The sequence below is a fragment of the Ictidomys tridecemlineatus genome, chromosome 7, assembly GCF_052094955.1.
Source record: "Ictidomys tridecemlineatus isolate mIctTri1 chromosome 7, mIctTri1.hap1, whole genome shotgun sequence".
Classification (NCBI taxonomy): domain Eukaryota; kingdom Metazoa; phylum Chordata; class Mammalia; order Rodentia; family Sciuridae; genus Ictidomys; species Ictidomys tridecemlineatus.
The window spans coordinates 22,811,749-22,830,883 of NC_135483.1; positions in this window are offsets into that span (position 1 = coordinate 22,811,749).

Sequence of the window (19,135 nt, forward strand, 5' to 3'; positions counted from 1 at the left end):
GCAGGTAACCACATCATCAGAATTTTGGAGAACTCTTTTGCACTCTCCTTTTCACTGAATTCTGAAGTCCTTGATAGCAAACTTTTGTGAAGAAGAACAAACTTACTAAAATTTCACCATTGCAAGGGGAAGACATTAATATTTAGGGAGTGTCCACCATCGGCCCCAATGTCACTGAGTGTTTTATCTGACCACTTTTCATCTGCACAGCTCTCGAGATAATTGTTTTTTTTTTTCCCCAAATCTGTAAGAAACACAAAGCCTAAAAAAATTTTCATGCTCTTTAGTGGATGGATTCAAATTTGGATGTGATACCAATACTTAGATTCCTTTCACATCATAAACAGAGTGAATACATACAATCCATTTATAAAGATAGTATTTCAAAATGTTCATTTTTAGACTACTCTAGGAGATTCAACTTAACAAGTATAAAATAAGGCTATGATTTATACCAATCACTAGACTAGATCCTTGGATAAAAGATCCAGATATTTCTCAACATCCAAGAGCTTCTGTTTACAGAATGCAGACTAAGAATAATTTAAATATATAATGAGTGTAACACACTTTTCATACAAAAAAGGTACAAGAAAATTTAGAAAAAAATTACTGACTTTTAGAGAATTAGTAAATATTTATTATTATATGTTGTTAAGATATTACAATATTATAAGGAATAAATATGCATTATTCTGTAAGATTATTGTAAAAGCAAATATGTATGTGTTTATTTTCCTTTTATATTTTAAGTTTTGTTCTTCCTTAAATAAATTTGATTTTGGAATGATAAAAATCTAACATTTAGTAAATATAATCTGTATTATTCATCTCAAGAGTGAAAGATTTTCCTGTGAAACTCATACAATATTTTAAAACTTTTCTATGGTTCAAATATTTTTCTAAATGTGTTGTGACCTCAGAGGAAACCCTGGTTCTAAAGCACTAATACTTTTTTAATATTAATATTAACTTAGCTTTTGTTTAAAATTATCTTTCTATAATTTTAAACAAAAGTTCAGTCTTACATGAAAACAAAAATCTGTGGATTTCAAACAAATAATTTAACCAGAAATGTCTACTCTATTAAGACTTGTGACAAATCTAGTTAGGACTTTCATCAAATTTTATAATTATTTCCAGAATGGAAACAATTTTGCAATTTTAGCAGAAATATTTTTATGGTCTCCCCCCTGTGCCAACATCAAAATTAGCTATAGGCAAAGCTGAGCTGGACTCAGATGGTCCCGGTGAAGTTTAAGTTTCCTTGACACTCAGAATTTCTCCTTGGGAGTTTAATTCTACAACCAGAGAGTTAACCTAAGAATTTAAGAGTTCTTAATCTTTACTAAAATGTACATATACCAGAGAAAATAGCACCTTAATCTCCACTAGTCCAAAATCTACTCAACAAGGCATATGCTTATCCTTCGATGCCGCAATTGTTCTAGAAGGTGGGCAGCCAACAGAAATATACACATGTGTGCAGGAAACGAACATGTTCTGACAGCATTCTTTGTAATGGTACCAGATGAAAAACTACTTAAATAGTTGTCAACAGAATAGTTGCCTAAGAAACTGTGGTTTATTCCATAATTAAAAAAAAAAAAATGAAGGAGAAAGAATTGCAACTATTGCAACAACGTAGGTGAATCTCACACAGGGTGTTGAGGGAAAGAATCCAAACACACAAAAAGAACCTATTCCCTGGTTCATAAATACAGAGTTCAAAACGACTCAAAGTAATAGTCTTTAATGTCAGAAGTCAGAAAAGTAAGCCCCCTCTGTGGGGGTGAGAAAGTGACTGAGAGTGTACAAGGGAAGGGGCTTGGAGGGCTGGAAGGTTCCATTTCTTGATCTGAGTTCTCCTTATCCTTAGTGTTCAAGTTGAGAAAAAAACATTGAGATACACCTTGTGATTTGTGCACTGTGTATAGGCATGTTATACCTCAAGAAAAATTTAAAAATTTAAAATTTAAAATAAAAAACCACACACACACACACACCCAAAGCTGTGCCAGCCATTATAATTTAATACCAATGAATAGAAAGTCTGCTTTCATTTGGACTAAGGTGTGTGTCAGAGTTGGAAGGTGGTCCTGAAAGAACAGGCTGCAGATCCCCCTGTACACGGCTTCTCAGAGAAAGGCACCAGAGACCCCCATAGTCCACATCACTCCCCCTCCGCAATAGTCTCTGAGAAGAAGACAACTTAATTTTAAGGTAGAGACTTATGTTAACAGCCAAATACGCTTTATTTTCTCTCTTTCTCTTCAAGTGAAAAGTTCTTCACCTTCAATTCATTACCTGTCAGTTCCATATTCTCTAGGTACTGCATTGAATTTAGCTGTTTCTCCATGCAGGTCTGTCTTTCCCATACCACACACAATTCTTTCCAGTACTATAATTCACTTAGGTTCCAAAAACTTCATACAAATTCCCAAATAACCTTTAATCCTCACAGGACTGACCTAAAAACAAAAAACAATGAAACCACAGACTTGGGGCTGGGGCTGTAGCTTAGCACTTGCCTAATATGCATAAGGCACTGGGTTCAATCCTCAGCAACACATAAAAATAAACAAATAAAATAAAGGCATTCTGTCCATCTACAACTACAAAAACAAAACAAAACAAAACACAGATAGCTCAACTTCCAAACCTCAGAGCCTCTGCTTTGCTTTTAATTCTTATTTTATTAGTTGTTTATTTCTCATTGTCTGTTTATATATGGACGACTTGTCCCAGTAGTTGTTACTCAGCTCTCTACTGGGCAGGGGACATTTGGTAACAGCACAACAATATGCTGCCTTCACTTAACACAATTCTAACTGAAAGAGAACAGATTGAGATCCAGCTACTTGTTAGTCAATATGATTTTTTTCCTATGGCATTAAATTGTTGTAGAACCCATTTTTATGAGTAAATTTTATTCTGACTTGCAGGTTTGCTTTACTTCATTTAGCTAAACTTTTACATTATATATTGAAGTTATTTTGCTTCTATAAAAAAATCTACCTATGTATGTTTCACATGCCTTCATGGTTACCTCCTTAAGGGTAAATTTTTAGAAGCAGAATTACCGATTCAAAAATTATGCACATTTTAAGGCATTAAATTGATCAGGATCATTTTTTATCATTCTTCAAGTTTTCCAAGGGGATTAATTTGGCTTTAAAATAAAATCATCAGTCATAATTGAATTCTCAAGTGCTTCTCTATATTGAATAGAAAAAAATTACCATAAATTCTTTTCAAAGATAGAGACGGTGAGATGGAAGATTATTATAAAGTAAGAATCCTTGAAGACAAAATAGATAATAATTCACCTGGGTGCATTCAGAAATGATTGAACCACTGTGTTAAATGTGTTGCCTAACAGCAGTCAATATTAATCTCTAAGGTGGTCTATAGTTGTAAGTCATAGGAGGTTGCATTCAATTCTGTCCTTCCAATAGTTTTATTAATCATCTGGCTATGAATATTGACTTGGGTGTTTGCATATTGTTTGTATGTTTTAGTTGAATTGCTTTGGGAGAGCAACCTCAACTTTTGAAAGATGAAATTCTAAAGAGACTAAAATGATAGATTAAATTTAACATGGATGGTCAACTGTGATAAATTTGTAAATGGTGAGAAGAACAGCAATAGACTAGTGTATGTGAAAATGATGTTTTATTTTTACCAAAGTTGCTTAAGAGGTAATTGTAATAAAATTATTATGATTTGAGTTTCTGTTACTAAAGCTATATGTTATGGAAAGCAGAAGGTTCAATTGCAAATTTGTTCTATTCATCTTATAACAAGAACATTGGCAAACTAGGTTATTCAGGGAAAGTTATTCTCTTTTGCACGATTCCTTAGAAAACATGTTAATTTTTATTGTGTTATATAATTCCTGAACATCAAAGGTCATTAAAAGTAAGAAGTGGGTAGAAAAAAAAATAGAAAACAAATACAAGGTGCTACCTTACAGAGTTGTCCAGAGCCTCATAAGAAAACCACCAGTTACTCAGACATGTGAGATGTCTATAGAGAAGTGCATTGAGCAATCTGTGGGGAGAGAAAAAGAGGAACCTCTCTTTGGGCTCCTCCCCATATCTTTTCTATATTGAGTCAAAAGTTATCTTATAAAACCATTAAATGCCTGTATTTCTGGCTTGAATTTGCCTCTGAGCAGTCAATCACTGGGGAGACCAAGAAGCTCTGTAGGTCTGCCTATTTGGCATCAGGAGCTACTGGGACTCTTATTGCAGTAAGAGTTGGAGCCCATAAGTGTTGAAGCAGGTGAAAGAGTTGGAAGTATGAGGAGTTGAGGCAACAGTGACAGTGTCCAGGATTCTCCACTAAACAAGTGTCCAAGTCAAACTGGGAAGACCCAGAAATTCCTAGTCTATTACTTGAGCCGCTGAGATGCACTTTCACCCCTTGTGATACACATATCACATACAAGAAGTAGACACCCTGAGACGGATGTGCAGGACACTTCAGGGGATGATGACAAGTGTCAGTCTACTGAAAAGATGTCAGGAAGATGAGCCAGCCAAGCCACACTCCCTTCCTGCTATAGCTGGACCCAGAACTCTAATATTTATTACCCTCCCACCTTTTTATTACCCTTTTTAAAATTTCTTCCGTAAACCAGTATTTCGGCTGGCCTAGGTACCAAAATGGATGGGGTGGCCCAAATATTCATTCCTCAGGGGTCTTCATTTTACCCATTCCTGGTTATTGAACCTGGAAACAAGAGTTTCTCAAGAATATATTCTGGGTTACGGATACAATCTTCTGTGTTCTTATTGTGTGGTAGCAAATCTTTTCCCTCTAGATGATCAGAAGTCTTTATCCAAGCCAATACAGAATCTCCTATTTTTTTCAGGCTCACTGATACAAGGTGTAAAAAAAATGGCCTCTTGGTCATCTTGACTTCTGCATCAGTAGAACTTTCTCTGTGTACCGTTGTGGAAACATACTCCCCAGAGAACAGACTCCTAACCAGAGGGATGGGATGCATCCATCCTTTAAATGGGTCTCTGTGATGTGACGGTGACAAGAGCTGATTATCTCCTATTTTCACCACTTGGTTACTCAAACCATATACTTTGTTTGGGATACAGTTCCACCAAAATCATGGTTGGTTGCTTATCATACAGGACATCTGGAGGTCAAGAGAAACAAGAGGCAGTTGCCTGTGACTGTTCAGACTTCTTTGGGACATGGTATTCCTGGCACTGTTGGGTTATATCACAGGCTCTTCAGGGCCTAGGGAAACAGAGTCTCCATGGGTCCAGAAGGATGGGACCTGGACAAGAGAGCTGTAATAAGCAGAGCTGAGGAAGATGGTGGAAGTAGGTGAGGACACTAGGGAGGAGGGCTGGGCAGGTTTGGAAAAGCCTTCCACAAAGATGCTGAGGCGAATCTGTCCACGTCATATGAGGACCTATGAGAAGTACTAAGAGTTTGAAACCGAAAGGACGGAATACTTAAGCATCCCTCACACACTGAAATTGTTCAATCAGAAATTTGACAACCTTTTGTAGAACAGCCTTTTAGAAGCATTTCAACAGTAACTTGATTCCTGTAGACAAACATTATCATTCTGCCCAAACCTGTGAGGCGGGAATTCTTAGGATAGTAAAGGTAAATTTATTAGGTGTTTGTTTTCAAAGATTTCAACCGAACCAGAAAAGATAGGAATACATAGATTTTTCTTTGGAAATTTCTGGTATAGAAGAGCTATTTTAAATCTACTCCTGTTCAGTGAAATTGGATATCTGAATTTTTGCTTCCTGGGACATAGAGGGAACCGTATTATGAGCAGGAACCTGACTAGGGTCACAGGTTGAAAGTAGTAAGTAACGCTGGATGCTAATTCACATTAGCCAATATCCACCAGTAATCTGGAACACTCAGCATAAAGTATCAATCTCTAATATCCTTAAAATAGTGAAATTTAGGCCAGCATGATGGTGCACGCCTGTAATCCCAACAGCTTGTGAGACTGAGGCGGGAGGATCATGAGTTCAAATCCAGCCTCAGCAAAAAGTGAGGCCCTAGGGGCTGGGGTTGTGGCTCAGTAGAGAGCACTCACCTTGCACATGTGAGGCCCTGGGTTTGAGCCTCAGCACCACATAAAAATAAATAAATAAAACAAAGTTACTGTGTCCAATTACAACTAAAAAATAAATATTAAAAAAAAAGAGCAAGGCTCTAAGCAACTCAGTGAGACCTTGTCTCTAAATAAAATACAAAATGGGGCTGGAGCTGTGGCTCAGTGGTAGAGTGCCCTTGGAGAGCCAGTATTTCCCTTCTGAATAAAAGGTTAAATTTATGATTAGCTTCCTCTGCTTCCATGTGATAATGAATATTGCAATATATTGCAGAAAAAAATCTTTTTACCATATCAAGTTAAAATAAAATTATTTTGTTGAAAAGACTAACTCAACTTAATCATTTGTAGATCACTTACCTTCAGTGAGTTCCTGTTATCATATAAAGAACAGGAGATAGAAAGATGCCTTGTATATATTAAATGTTTGTCTACTGATTGTTAATTCACTTAGAGCAAGATCTATACAATGGCATTATTCTTTTTTAAATGAAGACTAACTTAGAAAGCAAAAAAAAAAAAACAAACCAGAAAGTATTTTTCTGCCTGTATATGATCCTAAATGTGCTCTAAAATAGTAGAATCTATTTACAAAAGCATCTGCCATTGTTAGTTTATCTAATGCCGTGCAACAAATCACATAAGAATGTAGTGATTTGAAAGAACAGCAGTCATATTTTAATCTCATGGGTGCTTTGGGGCTCAGGGTTTCAGGCAGGGCTCTCAACTGGGCAGTGGTTACTTATGTGATTGAGTCAGACACGGACTGGCTAAGCTGGACAACAGTTGCTGGAGGACCTGCAGATTGTCCCAGTGTGTTTCTCTCTCCATGCAACTTCCCATGTGGTCCTTTCACACACGCTGATCTGGCATGGGCTCTGTGGCCACATGATACATAGATCACTTACTTTGCAATGGAAGGCTTCCATAATGACTTGCCCTCAGAAGACAACAGGGAGTGACTTCTGCCACAGTCCATTGGTTGAAATGACCACAGAAACCCACTCAACTTCAATAGCAGAGGGCACTGATCCCATCTCTTGATGGCAAGAGTATCAAAGCTCGCTTGCAAGAACAGAATGGGGGATGAAGCTATTACTGCAGCTGTATTTGGAAAATACAGTTTATTACAGCCATGTCTGAAAGATGAAAACTAAAGATTATCTGCTAAATCAGAGTGATAATGATTCATCATGCTAGTGGGTTTGCCTTGTTACATTCCACAGGAAAACGCTTATATTCTTTTAAAAATCAACACAGTGCCTTTAGAAATATGACTATACCCAATGTTATCCATATATTATTTATGCTCATATAATTCCAGATGTTGGAGACTAAAAAGGTAAAGAGTAACGAAGGCCTGATGCCCTTTTTCTGTTCCCTTTCTGTTCCCAAGTAGAGAATCAAATAAAATTCCTTTGTCAAAAATGGGACTTAATCACATATTTTGTTCATGACAAGTGCATCTGAAAAGCAGTGAAGAACTCTTGGCAATTGTTCATACCATGCAGTCAGAGTGATGACAAGTGCCTCCAAAGCCGGTGACCCCATAGACTATAAAGTAGATGGTTCATACTTGAAGAATCTGCACAGAAATGCATCTGAAGACTCTGTGGGGTCCCCATGGCTGCCGGATTAGGAATGCTCCAAAGCAATCCCAGGGATACTTTATATTTTAGAAGGAGGAGGAGGAAAAGGAGGAGAGAGGCTGAGGGGAAGAACTTAAGGATCAGACTTTAGGATACCGAGAAGAACATTTGCAAACATTGTTGAGTCTCCCAGTGGACTCAGTTAATAGGCTAAATCCATGGCTTGATTTTAAAAATATTCTTATCTGTTCTTATCATGTGTCCAGATCTTAGGAAATACTTTCCCTCTATTTTTCCAAATTTGACTAGCATCTGGGTCTTTAAGTTCTTGCGAAATTTTATGAATTACAAAAGCTAAAGATCAAAACTTCATTTCATTAAATGCCAAGGGTTGTGCATTCACACCATCCTGACTGAAAGTGGGCTTCATTTGGAAATGAAAGCTGTGGTTCCCCAATTGGAGATTCTATCAGTTTTTCCCTTAGAAGCCAAACCTAGAAATATAAACAGATTGCTTCTTTTAGGGAGGAAAAATGTAAAAAAGCATTTTAAAAAATGTTGTAATGTAGTGATTCATATTGGGATGCATATTTCTGCAAGACCGTATACAAATATTTTTTGAAGGATGATTTTAAAAGAATATGTTTGGGGATTCCCTCTGCCTGTGGGGAGGGGAAAGTCTTCAGAATAGTTATTTTGAAATCCTGAATTTTTTTTTTTTGGTACTTCAGTAAGTGAATCTCAACCTTACCATGAAGTAAAAATTAATTCCTAATGTTCACTTCTTAAGAGAAAGCGCCAATCCAACTGTCAAAATGGGAGAATGATGACTTTGTAACGCAGCCATAGCATTAAGAAATGATTCGTAAGGCATTTCCAATCTGCAACACCTTTTCAAAAAATTAGTAAGAAAAATGACCTCTCTTCTAATTCATTTTCCCAACACTGATGTATTTGACTTAGCAGTGTCTGGATCTAAATTAAGATTAGTCTCTAAAGTACCTTTTGGCGAAGGAAAACTATAATGATTTTATTACTCTTTTACATGAACCAGGAAAGGGAATTTTACAAGCATGAAGAGGTTTTTTTAATACAGCCAGTAATGGAGAAAAAAAAAAAAAAGAATGAAAAGAGAAGGTAAAATCCAGACCCTGGTCCATCACAGTCTTGGGCTCCCCATCCCAGAGCAGCCAGGCTGATCCTTGACTTGGCTAATCTCACTTTCCCATTATCAATCCACAGGGTACGTTTTCAACCAGCTTTAAGTTGGAGTTGTAAAGGGGACTCTAGAGTAATGTGAGCGAGAACAAACAAAAAGGGCTATTCTCTCATCGCTGCCCGCGTGTCTTTCCCATTAATGTCAGCGGGGATTATGTCCGCACATGTAGGAAACGTCTGTTTACAAGTGGGGTGGATGCAGCACTCGTTTCCACCATCTCCATTCCATCAAATGGAAATGGATTTGTCTGGGGTGTGTTTGCATTTGCTTCAAAAAGGCATTCGTTCAGAGTGGGCCGCTAATCATGCAAACCTCATTATATTCCTTCCCCTCCTTTCTTTCCATATTCCAAAGTCATACAGCTGGCTTTAAGCATTCATTTCTCCACTTCTGTGCCCTTCCACCTCAACTTCAAAACGACAGGCTAAGCAACTATTTCGACTGTTTCTACTTCTAGCTCATTTACATTATTTTTTTAAGGCAAGCAATATAGTTGAATGATGTTAAGCTCAACAGATTGTAAATGGAACCCCAAGTACCTTGTTAAGACAAGATGTGTTTGCTGTCCACTTAAGCACTTCTCATTGCTGGTAGTTTTTTCCAAAATTATCTGGGTGTAAGTGATGTAGCCAGTGATACTTATGCCATGGAAATTGCTGTGACCTATATTTCCATGTTTCAAATTAATCCTTATCCTGCTTAGGGTGCTGAGAGATTCCATTTACTCTTGCCTCACTCTTTCAAAGCAGGTACTCTTGACAAGGAAGACAAAAAAAAAAAAAAAAAAAAGCATTCTGCTAAAATTAAAAAAAAAAGCATTCTGCTAAAATAAAAGCTGCAGATTTGTAAGCCTGCTGCAAAGATTTCTGACTTATCTTTGAGAAAAAGAAGAAAAAAAAATTGGCAGAATTCACGTTGCTAAATCCATGGACCCTTGCCTGCTTCAGTTTCTATCAGTGCACTGGTCAATAAGGCTAAAATTATATAGTTAGGGGGTGTTTACTTTAAGGCTGCTTGCAAACTATCAGGAGACTTTTCAAAGCATTAGCAACCAATTTAAGAGAAAATGAGTGGTAAAGAGGTCAGGGGGAAATATTTACTTTGGAAGGTCAATTGAATATTTGAAGAGAGTAACAAGTTTGGCTTCTAGGGTCATGCTAATGTATCTAGTTATCTATTTGATCCTAAATAATTAGCTGTAGAAGCAGGTTTCAGAGTCAGAGATTCAGTCCCCGGCAGGGACCACGCTTTAATGTGGATTGAGAAGGAAGGGCTATACCGTCCATGTAAAGGGCAGTTTACATACCCTGCTAGGGCAGGTCACAGCCTGCTGTCTGGATCTTTAGTCTCAGCTGCTATCCCAGAGACCAGGGCAATCACATCCTCCCCTGTAAAGATATGTGAGCAGTATTTGTCCTCTGATATTCTTGTCTGTTACTGCCACAAAGGCTACTGATTCTATAGATGACTGCTTGAAAGCAAGGTATAACCTGGTGGCTTTTGGAAACAGGATCCACAGTCTTTGAATCACACACACACACACAGATTTCAACAAGGTTGGCTTTCTTGAAATGGACGTACAACCCTTAATTATGCTAGTTAATTGCAATTACGGCACTTGAATTATATCCCTGATAAATGAGCACTGGCATCTATCAAGTGAACTTTTTTTTTAGTAGAAGAATTTGTGTCCTTTAAAGTGAGTGTGTTATCTGCAAGAACATTTATGCTATAAAAATAAGGGGGTGGTAAGTGGGAAAGGATTGTGCTTTTCCAGTAATTTTCCTGTGCTTATGGCAGTCATCATTTTCACAGATGGGCAATTTACTTTTTCTTTTTTGCACATCACACTTGGTGAATTAAGTGGTCGCAAAATTAATAGTGATGAAAATAAACAAAATCTTGTGCTTTCTATTTTAATATTTATGTGTTTTAATGTACCAGATCCAAAATTCTCTTTTCTTGAATTGTCCAATTTAAAAGTCAACTGTTTATTTAGAAACGTCAATAATTTTTGATCTTCTATTTTTCTGATTTAAGTAAACTGAAACCAAAACTTATTTAGTTCACAGATCTAATCCTTAGTATTAAAAATCATATTTGCTCAATGGACTTTTCACTGATATTTCTATGTCCTGCCCTTTCCTGCTTCTATAGAGAGGTATAGCAAGAAATTGAAGATTGTTTTCAGGCACAAACCTTCCATACACTCACCGTAGACTTTAAGGGAAAAAAAAAAGATCTATTTTTTTTGCAGGCTGATATTTATGCCCACGTTGCATATATTACATAGCTTTAAATAAGAATCAGATTAATTCAACAGATTTTTCAATGCCTTTTTTTTGCTAATAAAATCAAACTATGTGAAATTATTCAAATCTATCAATGAAAATTATAGTTAGATCAGGATATTCGGTTTTAAGTAAAAAAATAAATAAATAAAACAAAATCTCTACTGATCTAAACCAAATTCAGGTGAACAAAAAAAAATTATGCAGAGTTGAATGGAGTGATTTTTAAAGGCTTTTTAAAATTTTTTTTTACCTTCTGGAGATTACTCTGAAAGGTGCTTCTGAGATGTTCATATTTTAGGTATCATCTGCACTCAAAAACACTTTAGGTTTTGTAATAGCAGTTATTGTCATCACATAATACAGAAAAGAAGGATCATCAGCCAGCCTGGCTCTGGCATAATCATAATATAAAATATATTTTAAGTTTAATAAAGGTAAATTATGTGTCGAAAGGTAAAGCAACCTATAATTAATAGCAACTTGGCTTGCAATAGCCAAAACACATCAAAGCAGTCTGTTTCTTATTGACTAATATATGTGCTCTGGGCAATCCTCCTCCCCTAGCGCCACCTCTCCATCAGTTGGGATTTTTTTAAGTTTATACCTAAGATGTCAATTGAAAGGTTTTTTGTTTGTTTGTTTTTAACATGCAGTATCTTCCTGTTGTTAAATTTCAGATTTCACTGGTGCACAATGATTATTTTAATGGAGATTAGAACATATGAGAGAAAGAGAAGAGATACAGAGAAAGAGACAGAGAGACAATTTCTCACCCTTCACTTGCAAGATGAATGAGGACACAGATGCCTTTTATTATCCTAAATTAAGCAAATACGTACTTTTCTCCTTGGAGGAAAATTTTGTTTTGTAAATGAAAATGATCCTGATGTACTCTGCATTGGACATTTCTCATGCTAATGGGAAAGAAAAGATATATTTAAGATAGTAAGAACAAATATATATTTATTACTCCTGAGCATTCTTTCTTATAAAATTACTAAGATAGAATCTCTCTCTATAGTCAGGACTATTCCTATTTATTTTTAAATCACTTCAGAAGGTTTGCAATAAGACCAGGTATTGAAAACCTCAAAAAAAGGAAGAAAATTTTATCTCCCTTGTAGGAAGAAAGAAAGAATTAAAATATATATATATATATATATATATATATATATATATATATATATATATATATATATATATTCTTTGCCTGTTTTGAAAGCCTTCCTAAAAATTGGAGAATCAGACTAGAATTTATTACAATAATCTTGTCAATATTGGAAGCCCAGGGGAAACTGCTGCTTTCATCGTTCTCCTAGTTGAAGTTGCTGTTGTTCTTTCCATACAGTGGAGTCTCCCTGAAATGGCAGCCCACACCCCATAGGGGAATTGCATCTGCTGAGTGTCCTTATTGCCTTTCGAAGGCAGTGGTTTGATAATGAGTTATGCTGCAAGCAGGGGTTTGGGTGGAGTATCTCTGTTTGCATATATTCCCATTTTTAGAGACTCTGTAACTAAGCATTTGCATAATTAAGAGTTACACCAGAAGTGTGCACAGACCCCAGATCCTTCCCTGCTTCCTTAAAAGCCTCTTGCTTCAAATCTTTCCAAGTCATTTGTCTACTACATTTGTTCTTACTAGAATGAAAAAGAATTTTCCCTAATTTCATTATGTCTATCAATTATGAATGCTGTCCCAGCTTTTAATTTTTTATTTTGTTTAATACCTTTCCTCTGAAACTTTATTTTTTTGTAATACTCAGTATAGACAGAATGCAGGTAGTGTGCTGTGTATATTAAATCATTTACATAATCTCCAATAGAATCATCACCTTTGGTTACAGATTTGATTTCTTTTTTTCTTTTTCTTTTTCTTTTTTTTTTTGCACAAAAACTGTTTTCGTCCAAAAGATAATCTCTACAGGTCTGAATAATGCCTTACTGCTTACTGAAGAACTTCAAAGAGTATTGAGAGCAAGGCTTCATTTTCTGTGCATCATCACAGGGTCAGGGATTATTGTAATCCCCATGTTTCAGATGAACTATTTGAGGTTTAAATACTTCAGCCATTGCCTGGGAGTAGGTTAAACAGGAAGTCAGAGTAAAACTCACAGTTCACGATTTTGATCTCAGATGAACTTCCCTGTCTTTCAGCACGTGAATTTGAGTTTGTTTTCCTGTTCTTTAACCTGCAAGATTAGGTTATTTGGTGTGCCTTCTATCGCCAAAGTGGAACTGAATTCATACTGTGAGATCATTCCCCAACCAGTTTTGATTCTCTTGTAGCTGCTGAAACTGTTAAAATCTTCTTTTCCCAACCCAGTTTTGATTCTCCTATAGCTGCCGAAACAGTCAAAATCTTCTTTTTTCAATTTGCACTTTGGTTTTCCTATTAATCAAAAAAAAAAAAAAAAAAAAAGAAAAGAAAAGAAAGAAAAAGCTGGAGTTAGACTATTTCAAGGGCCAAATATACCACTGCCAAAAGTTCTATCAGTGGAAGAAGTGCTGAGTAAATAGCTTCCCTCCTTGTTGTTTAATTAAATGTATGGATAGTAATATGTGCATTACCCTCCTCCCTTACGGAAAATATGGTTTAGAATGCACTCCAGAGTTTTCCTAAGTGATGACTTACATTCTTACAGACTAAGAATGTAAGCATATCCAGAGTTCTGGAACTCCACTAGAATCTAACTCCACCATACTTTTATAAGAAATACTCATTTTTAGAAATCAGCTTTGTTTGCTCCATTGTAACAGTAATAACATTTATAAGCCTGTAATATAAAATGGGATTTTCTTTTCATGATGAGAAAAAAATTCATGTAACTAAAAGAGTATAAGAGTTAGTTGAAGCTTTTCATTAAAAAAAATAGTTATAATAGCTCTGAAATTTTATAGGAAAAAAGGTCTGGGATTTCTGATGTCGGTTACAGAAATTTCCAAATCATAAAAAATAATTTCTTAACTAGAAGACAAATAATAATAAAAATAGTGAAATTAAGCTCACTCTGAGAAAAAAATAAAGATTTTATTTTAATCTTCCTTAAAAATTCAGATTAGGATTTAACAAATAAATACAAGCTTTTTCTTCTGTGATTCTGGAGATTTTTCATAGTGAACCTAAAGATTCTCATTTATAACTTTTATAGCTTGCAATATTCTGAATAATTTTCCTTTCAGTCTAAAACTTTCCATAGTTAATCTCAAGCCAATAGAAACTTTTTGTATTTTAAAATATATTTAAGGAAGAAATTAATAGAACTATTTTACTGATTCTTAAAGGAGAATTGACATATCCTCTTACACTTAAAATATTGTCCAAATAATTAAAAATACAGCTTCGAAATGTCAAGTTTTCCTAAGGTCTTTAATTCAATACAGAATTATTGCTCTTTGAAAAGTAAAACTTATAACAGAAGTGCATTTAAGTGTTAGAAGTGCTTTTAATACATAAGTTATGTAGAATTTCTGTGAATCTCTAATCTGTTGGTTTTAGGAACCTATACTTAAACACTGTACATTCCATAGCTCCATAAGAGAGGATGTTACAAATCTACAAGACAGAATTGCCTCAAGGTAACGAAATTGGAGAAAATCATAATTGTATTTCAACAACTTGATTTTCTCTGATTAAAAAGGAAAACTTGAAAGTTGAAACAGTAAACATTAAAGACAATTTGGCATTGCTAGTTTTAAGTGAATAACATGTAAATCAAAGTTGAAAAAATTCTTTAGTAATTTGGGCACATGTGATATTCTTCTTAATATTATTGTAAGACAGTTTAAATGAAAGACAGAAGGTAATATTTGCTAATGTATTTGAGATTCAAATAAATCTCTTGTTACATTCATATTCACATTTTATGCAAAACTAGTTTGAAATAATGCATATGTCCTATTTAAATAAAGCTCAATCAAGTACCTTAATCACTATAAAGAAATAAGGCAGAAAAAATATCAGTAATTAAAATGCAAGTTTCAAAGGAAATACCTTTCCGAAGAAAGTCACAAAGCACCTGATTTCTAAAAATGTCAAGCAGTTTTCTGTGACATGCCATTTGTTAGCAGGTGGAGGTATAATTTGTGTAACAGAATTTGCCTGTCAATAACTTCTTCATAAATCTGGTAATTTTATTAAAAAAAATTAAAATAAACTAATTAAAATAATCCTGCACACAATTTGGTAGCCATTATTGCAGTCACTGCAGATTGTACCCTTCTATTTCTGCTCTCTGGTTCATCAACACTTCCAAAACTTAGTGAATTTTCTACCATGGTTCAGTGAGATACTGAAACTCGATCAGGTAGGAATCACATATATGTCTTCAAATATTTAAAAAGCACCTCCTTTGAATATAAGGATTCCAGAGCAATATAACAATATCTACAATGGCAGGAATATAACAAAATAGTTCAGTTTTTATACAAGTGTCTTTTTTTTTCATTTGTCTAATATACATGACAAAAAATTAAGATCTCTATTTAGAAATACTGAAAAGCAGAGAATAACATTTTCTTTGTTATTATTGTAAAACCATGAAGAAGGCAAGATAATATCTACTTCCTGATTTGTGTAGTTATTCTTAATCTAACATATTTTCTAAACCAGATGATCATTTAAAATTTTCTTTTCCCTACGCAGAAGTTCCTTTTATATTTAATCTTACTTCTCTAGTCTAATGACTTTTTTTATTAGAATTTGCCAGCTTAGCCCCAAATCTTGAGAGCTATGTCCATTAGTTGTTTTTTTAATATTTTATTTATTTGTACGTGATGCTGAGGATTGAATCCCGTGCCTCACATGTGCTAGGCAAATGCTCTACCACTGAGCTACAGCCCCAACCCTGTTCATTAGTTTTAACAGTCTCCCCATTATGTTGTAGGCAACTGTGCGCTAGGCTTATCTTTACCTTTCTAATATAGTAATGTATTTTTCATACCCATCTTTCCTAATATTCTCATTCTCTTTATTTTTGCACTTTGGGAACATCTATAAAGGCCCTTAAAGTACCAAATATAGGGAATAAATGCCTAATGTTCATGGATACCAAGTGTGAACTCCCTGCCTCAAGTTTTTATGGAACAACTATTGTGAGGATTTAATATGGAAACTGCTTTGCAATTTACATTTACCCTCCTGAACACAAACCTATCATATAGACAGAACTCATCACCACTTTCTAGGTGAGGAAATTACACTGAAATTGACATAAGAATCATCAGCACTCTGGCACTCGTTCCATCCAAAGCATTGCGCTTGATGATTTAGAGAGAGGAGCTCGTGTACTCCTTATAATAACCAAAAACTTGGCCTTTTTCTGGGAGCCTGTTTTTTTATCTCATGACTTGTCTATCAGCAACCTTCCCAATACGTTCCTGGGCCTGTGGTCTGCAATATCGCAGTAGTTTTCTAACGGGTCTCCCTGATTGACCTTCTCTCTACCACAGTCCAGGCTAAACACAGCTGCCAGAATGATCTTGTCAAACCACAGGTCAGACTGTATCCTCTCCTGTGCTCACAGCCCTCCTTTGGCTGCCCGTTTCACTCAGAATAAAAGCCACAACTATTTCTCTGACTTATTAGATCTTACATCACCCTCACCTCTGAGTCCATCTCCTAATAGGTATCTGCACTCAATCTCTGACCTCCTCCAACTCAGCAGGCCTGCTCCCAACTCAGTCTTGGCCTCTGCTTTTCGTTTTGCTCCCTTCCTTGTGCAAATCCTTTCCTTGGATGTCACCTTCGCAGTGAGCCTGTTCTGGACCTGCCATCCAAAATGAAGCTATTTTGCCTGTCCTGACTTTTCTTGCCACTCTTAAAGCCACAGCACTTAGCACTATATAACATACTGCTCAAAGGGCTGTGCGTTTTAGCATCCTGCGTGCGCTCTGCCTATTCAAACAGCATATAAACTTACACGAAGGCAGAGATCTTGTTCTTGCTTTCTGTTTCGTTTTCTAGACCATAAAACTACATGGCACATGAAGACACCCAATAAATATTTGTTGAATGAATAAATAAACACCTGCATGAGACATTATCATCTGTAATTTAGTAGTAAGTAAATGTGGAGCTTTAGAGAGTGATCAATCGATTGATCAGAAAGCCAAGCTTGCTCAGAGCTGTGGCTTTTAACCACTGCTCCATCTGTCTTGTCCCCCAGGAACACTAATTCCTGCTTTCCCCACTTCATGCTACCTCACATCAGGCACATCCTATAATGTTTTAAGCCAGCTGAACAAAGAGAGTAGGACCGTGTTCTTGTTGTTCATAATGGTTTGCCTAGAAGGACTTGAAACGCATATTTGAGAGCATGAACAAAGGATTAAGAATCATCATGTAGATGTTTGCAATTTATTTGCAATTTAAGAGGTATTGTGTTAATCAGCAAATGGCTCCATTTCTTACTTACTGGGTGACTTTGGAGATATTTCTTCTCTCTGCTTCATGTTCCAATTATAAAATGGGGCACTGACAGGGAATGGAGGAGGTTATCTGAGGTGCTTAAAGCACTGCTTAGCCCATAGTAAGCACCCAATGTGTCCTCTTCTTTCTTGCTATCTTATTATGGTTATTGCTCTTATTTTAGGTTGAATGTAATACAAACTCCCAGCATAAATAGCTCTACATTATCTCACTTCCTCCAAACTCTCAGCTTTATTTCTTGTCTTTCTCTGCATTGTTTGGCTACAGCCACCAGACCTCCTCTCTTTCTTAATTCAAGTTAAGCACAAAGCTATTCTTCTAAGTGTGTGTGTGGGGGGGCAGAAAAATACCACTGTTGCTTTTCACTCTTGAAGTTTCAGTTAAATGTCATCTGCTTAGTGTAGTATCTGTGATTTACCCATGTCTCCCCTACCATTGCTCTCTGTCAGTTTCCTTTTGATTTCTCCTTCTATATTTGGTATTATTTGATTCTCCTTGTTTTCAATTTGCTGTATGCCCCCACGGATAGAAAATATGAGACATTCACCTAATCTCTCTTCTTTACCATAGCTCCTTAGTATATACAGCAGAGTCTAGAACATATACTGTTGGCACTCAGAAAATACCTGTTTAATGGATGGATTGATGGATGGATGGATGGATGGATGGATGGATGGATGGATGGAGACAGACTAGGATGTCTAATTTGAATTACATTTTGATGAAGCAGTACATCAAAACATATCTAATAATACAGAAGGTAGAAATGAGGTCTGTAATACAGGGACAACCTACAGGCAAATACTCACAATCTGTTTAACTTGAGGTACAGATACTGCATTGACTTTCATATGTAGCCCTTGGGTCTCCTCATAGGATTTAAGAGTAGCATTAAAAAATGATACAATTGCCCATCATTTTGAGGCTTGTTTTCCATCTGTCTTGAAGGGTATTATTTCGGTACATGGCCCACTTTCACAGGGCTCTTTTCTCTAATGTACTCAGCATATCATTTGACCCCCTAATTACTGAAGAGAATCAGAATCCCACTGCTTTTGAAGTGCCTACAGGTAATGTGAATCATTAGAAGCATATGTTATAAAAACTGAAGACATTTTTTCAAATCACTTAAATTATAATAATTAATTTAATATGCTTCATATGTTTAAACTATATTTAGTTTCAAGCCATATGCTTTCTTCCATAGAATGGAGTTCCAAATTTGTCTATCCCTTCTAAAATACAGGATCCAAAGTAGAATCTGTCCAGCACATTAAGAGTTAATATGCCTACATTAGAGAAATGTGTCTTGGTATCTGTAGTAAGTATTAAGAATAAAAAAAAAGAAAAGAAAACTTGTCTTTAAAAAAAATGACCCACTTTGAATAATGCCACATCCTGAGTCATTGCTGCCTGTTCACGGTATTCAACAGTCTTGAGCTTTCTGTTCAAAGACTTGAGTGGCCAACTCTGCAAAGAATATTGATGTCACAGCTC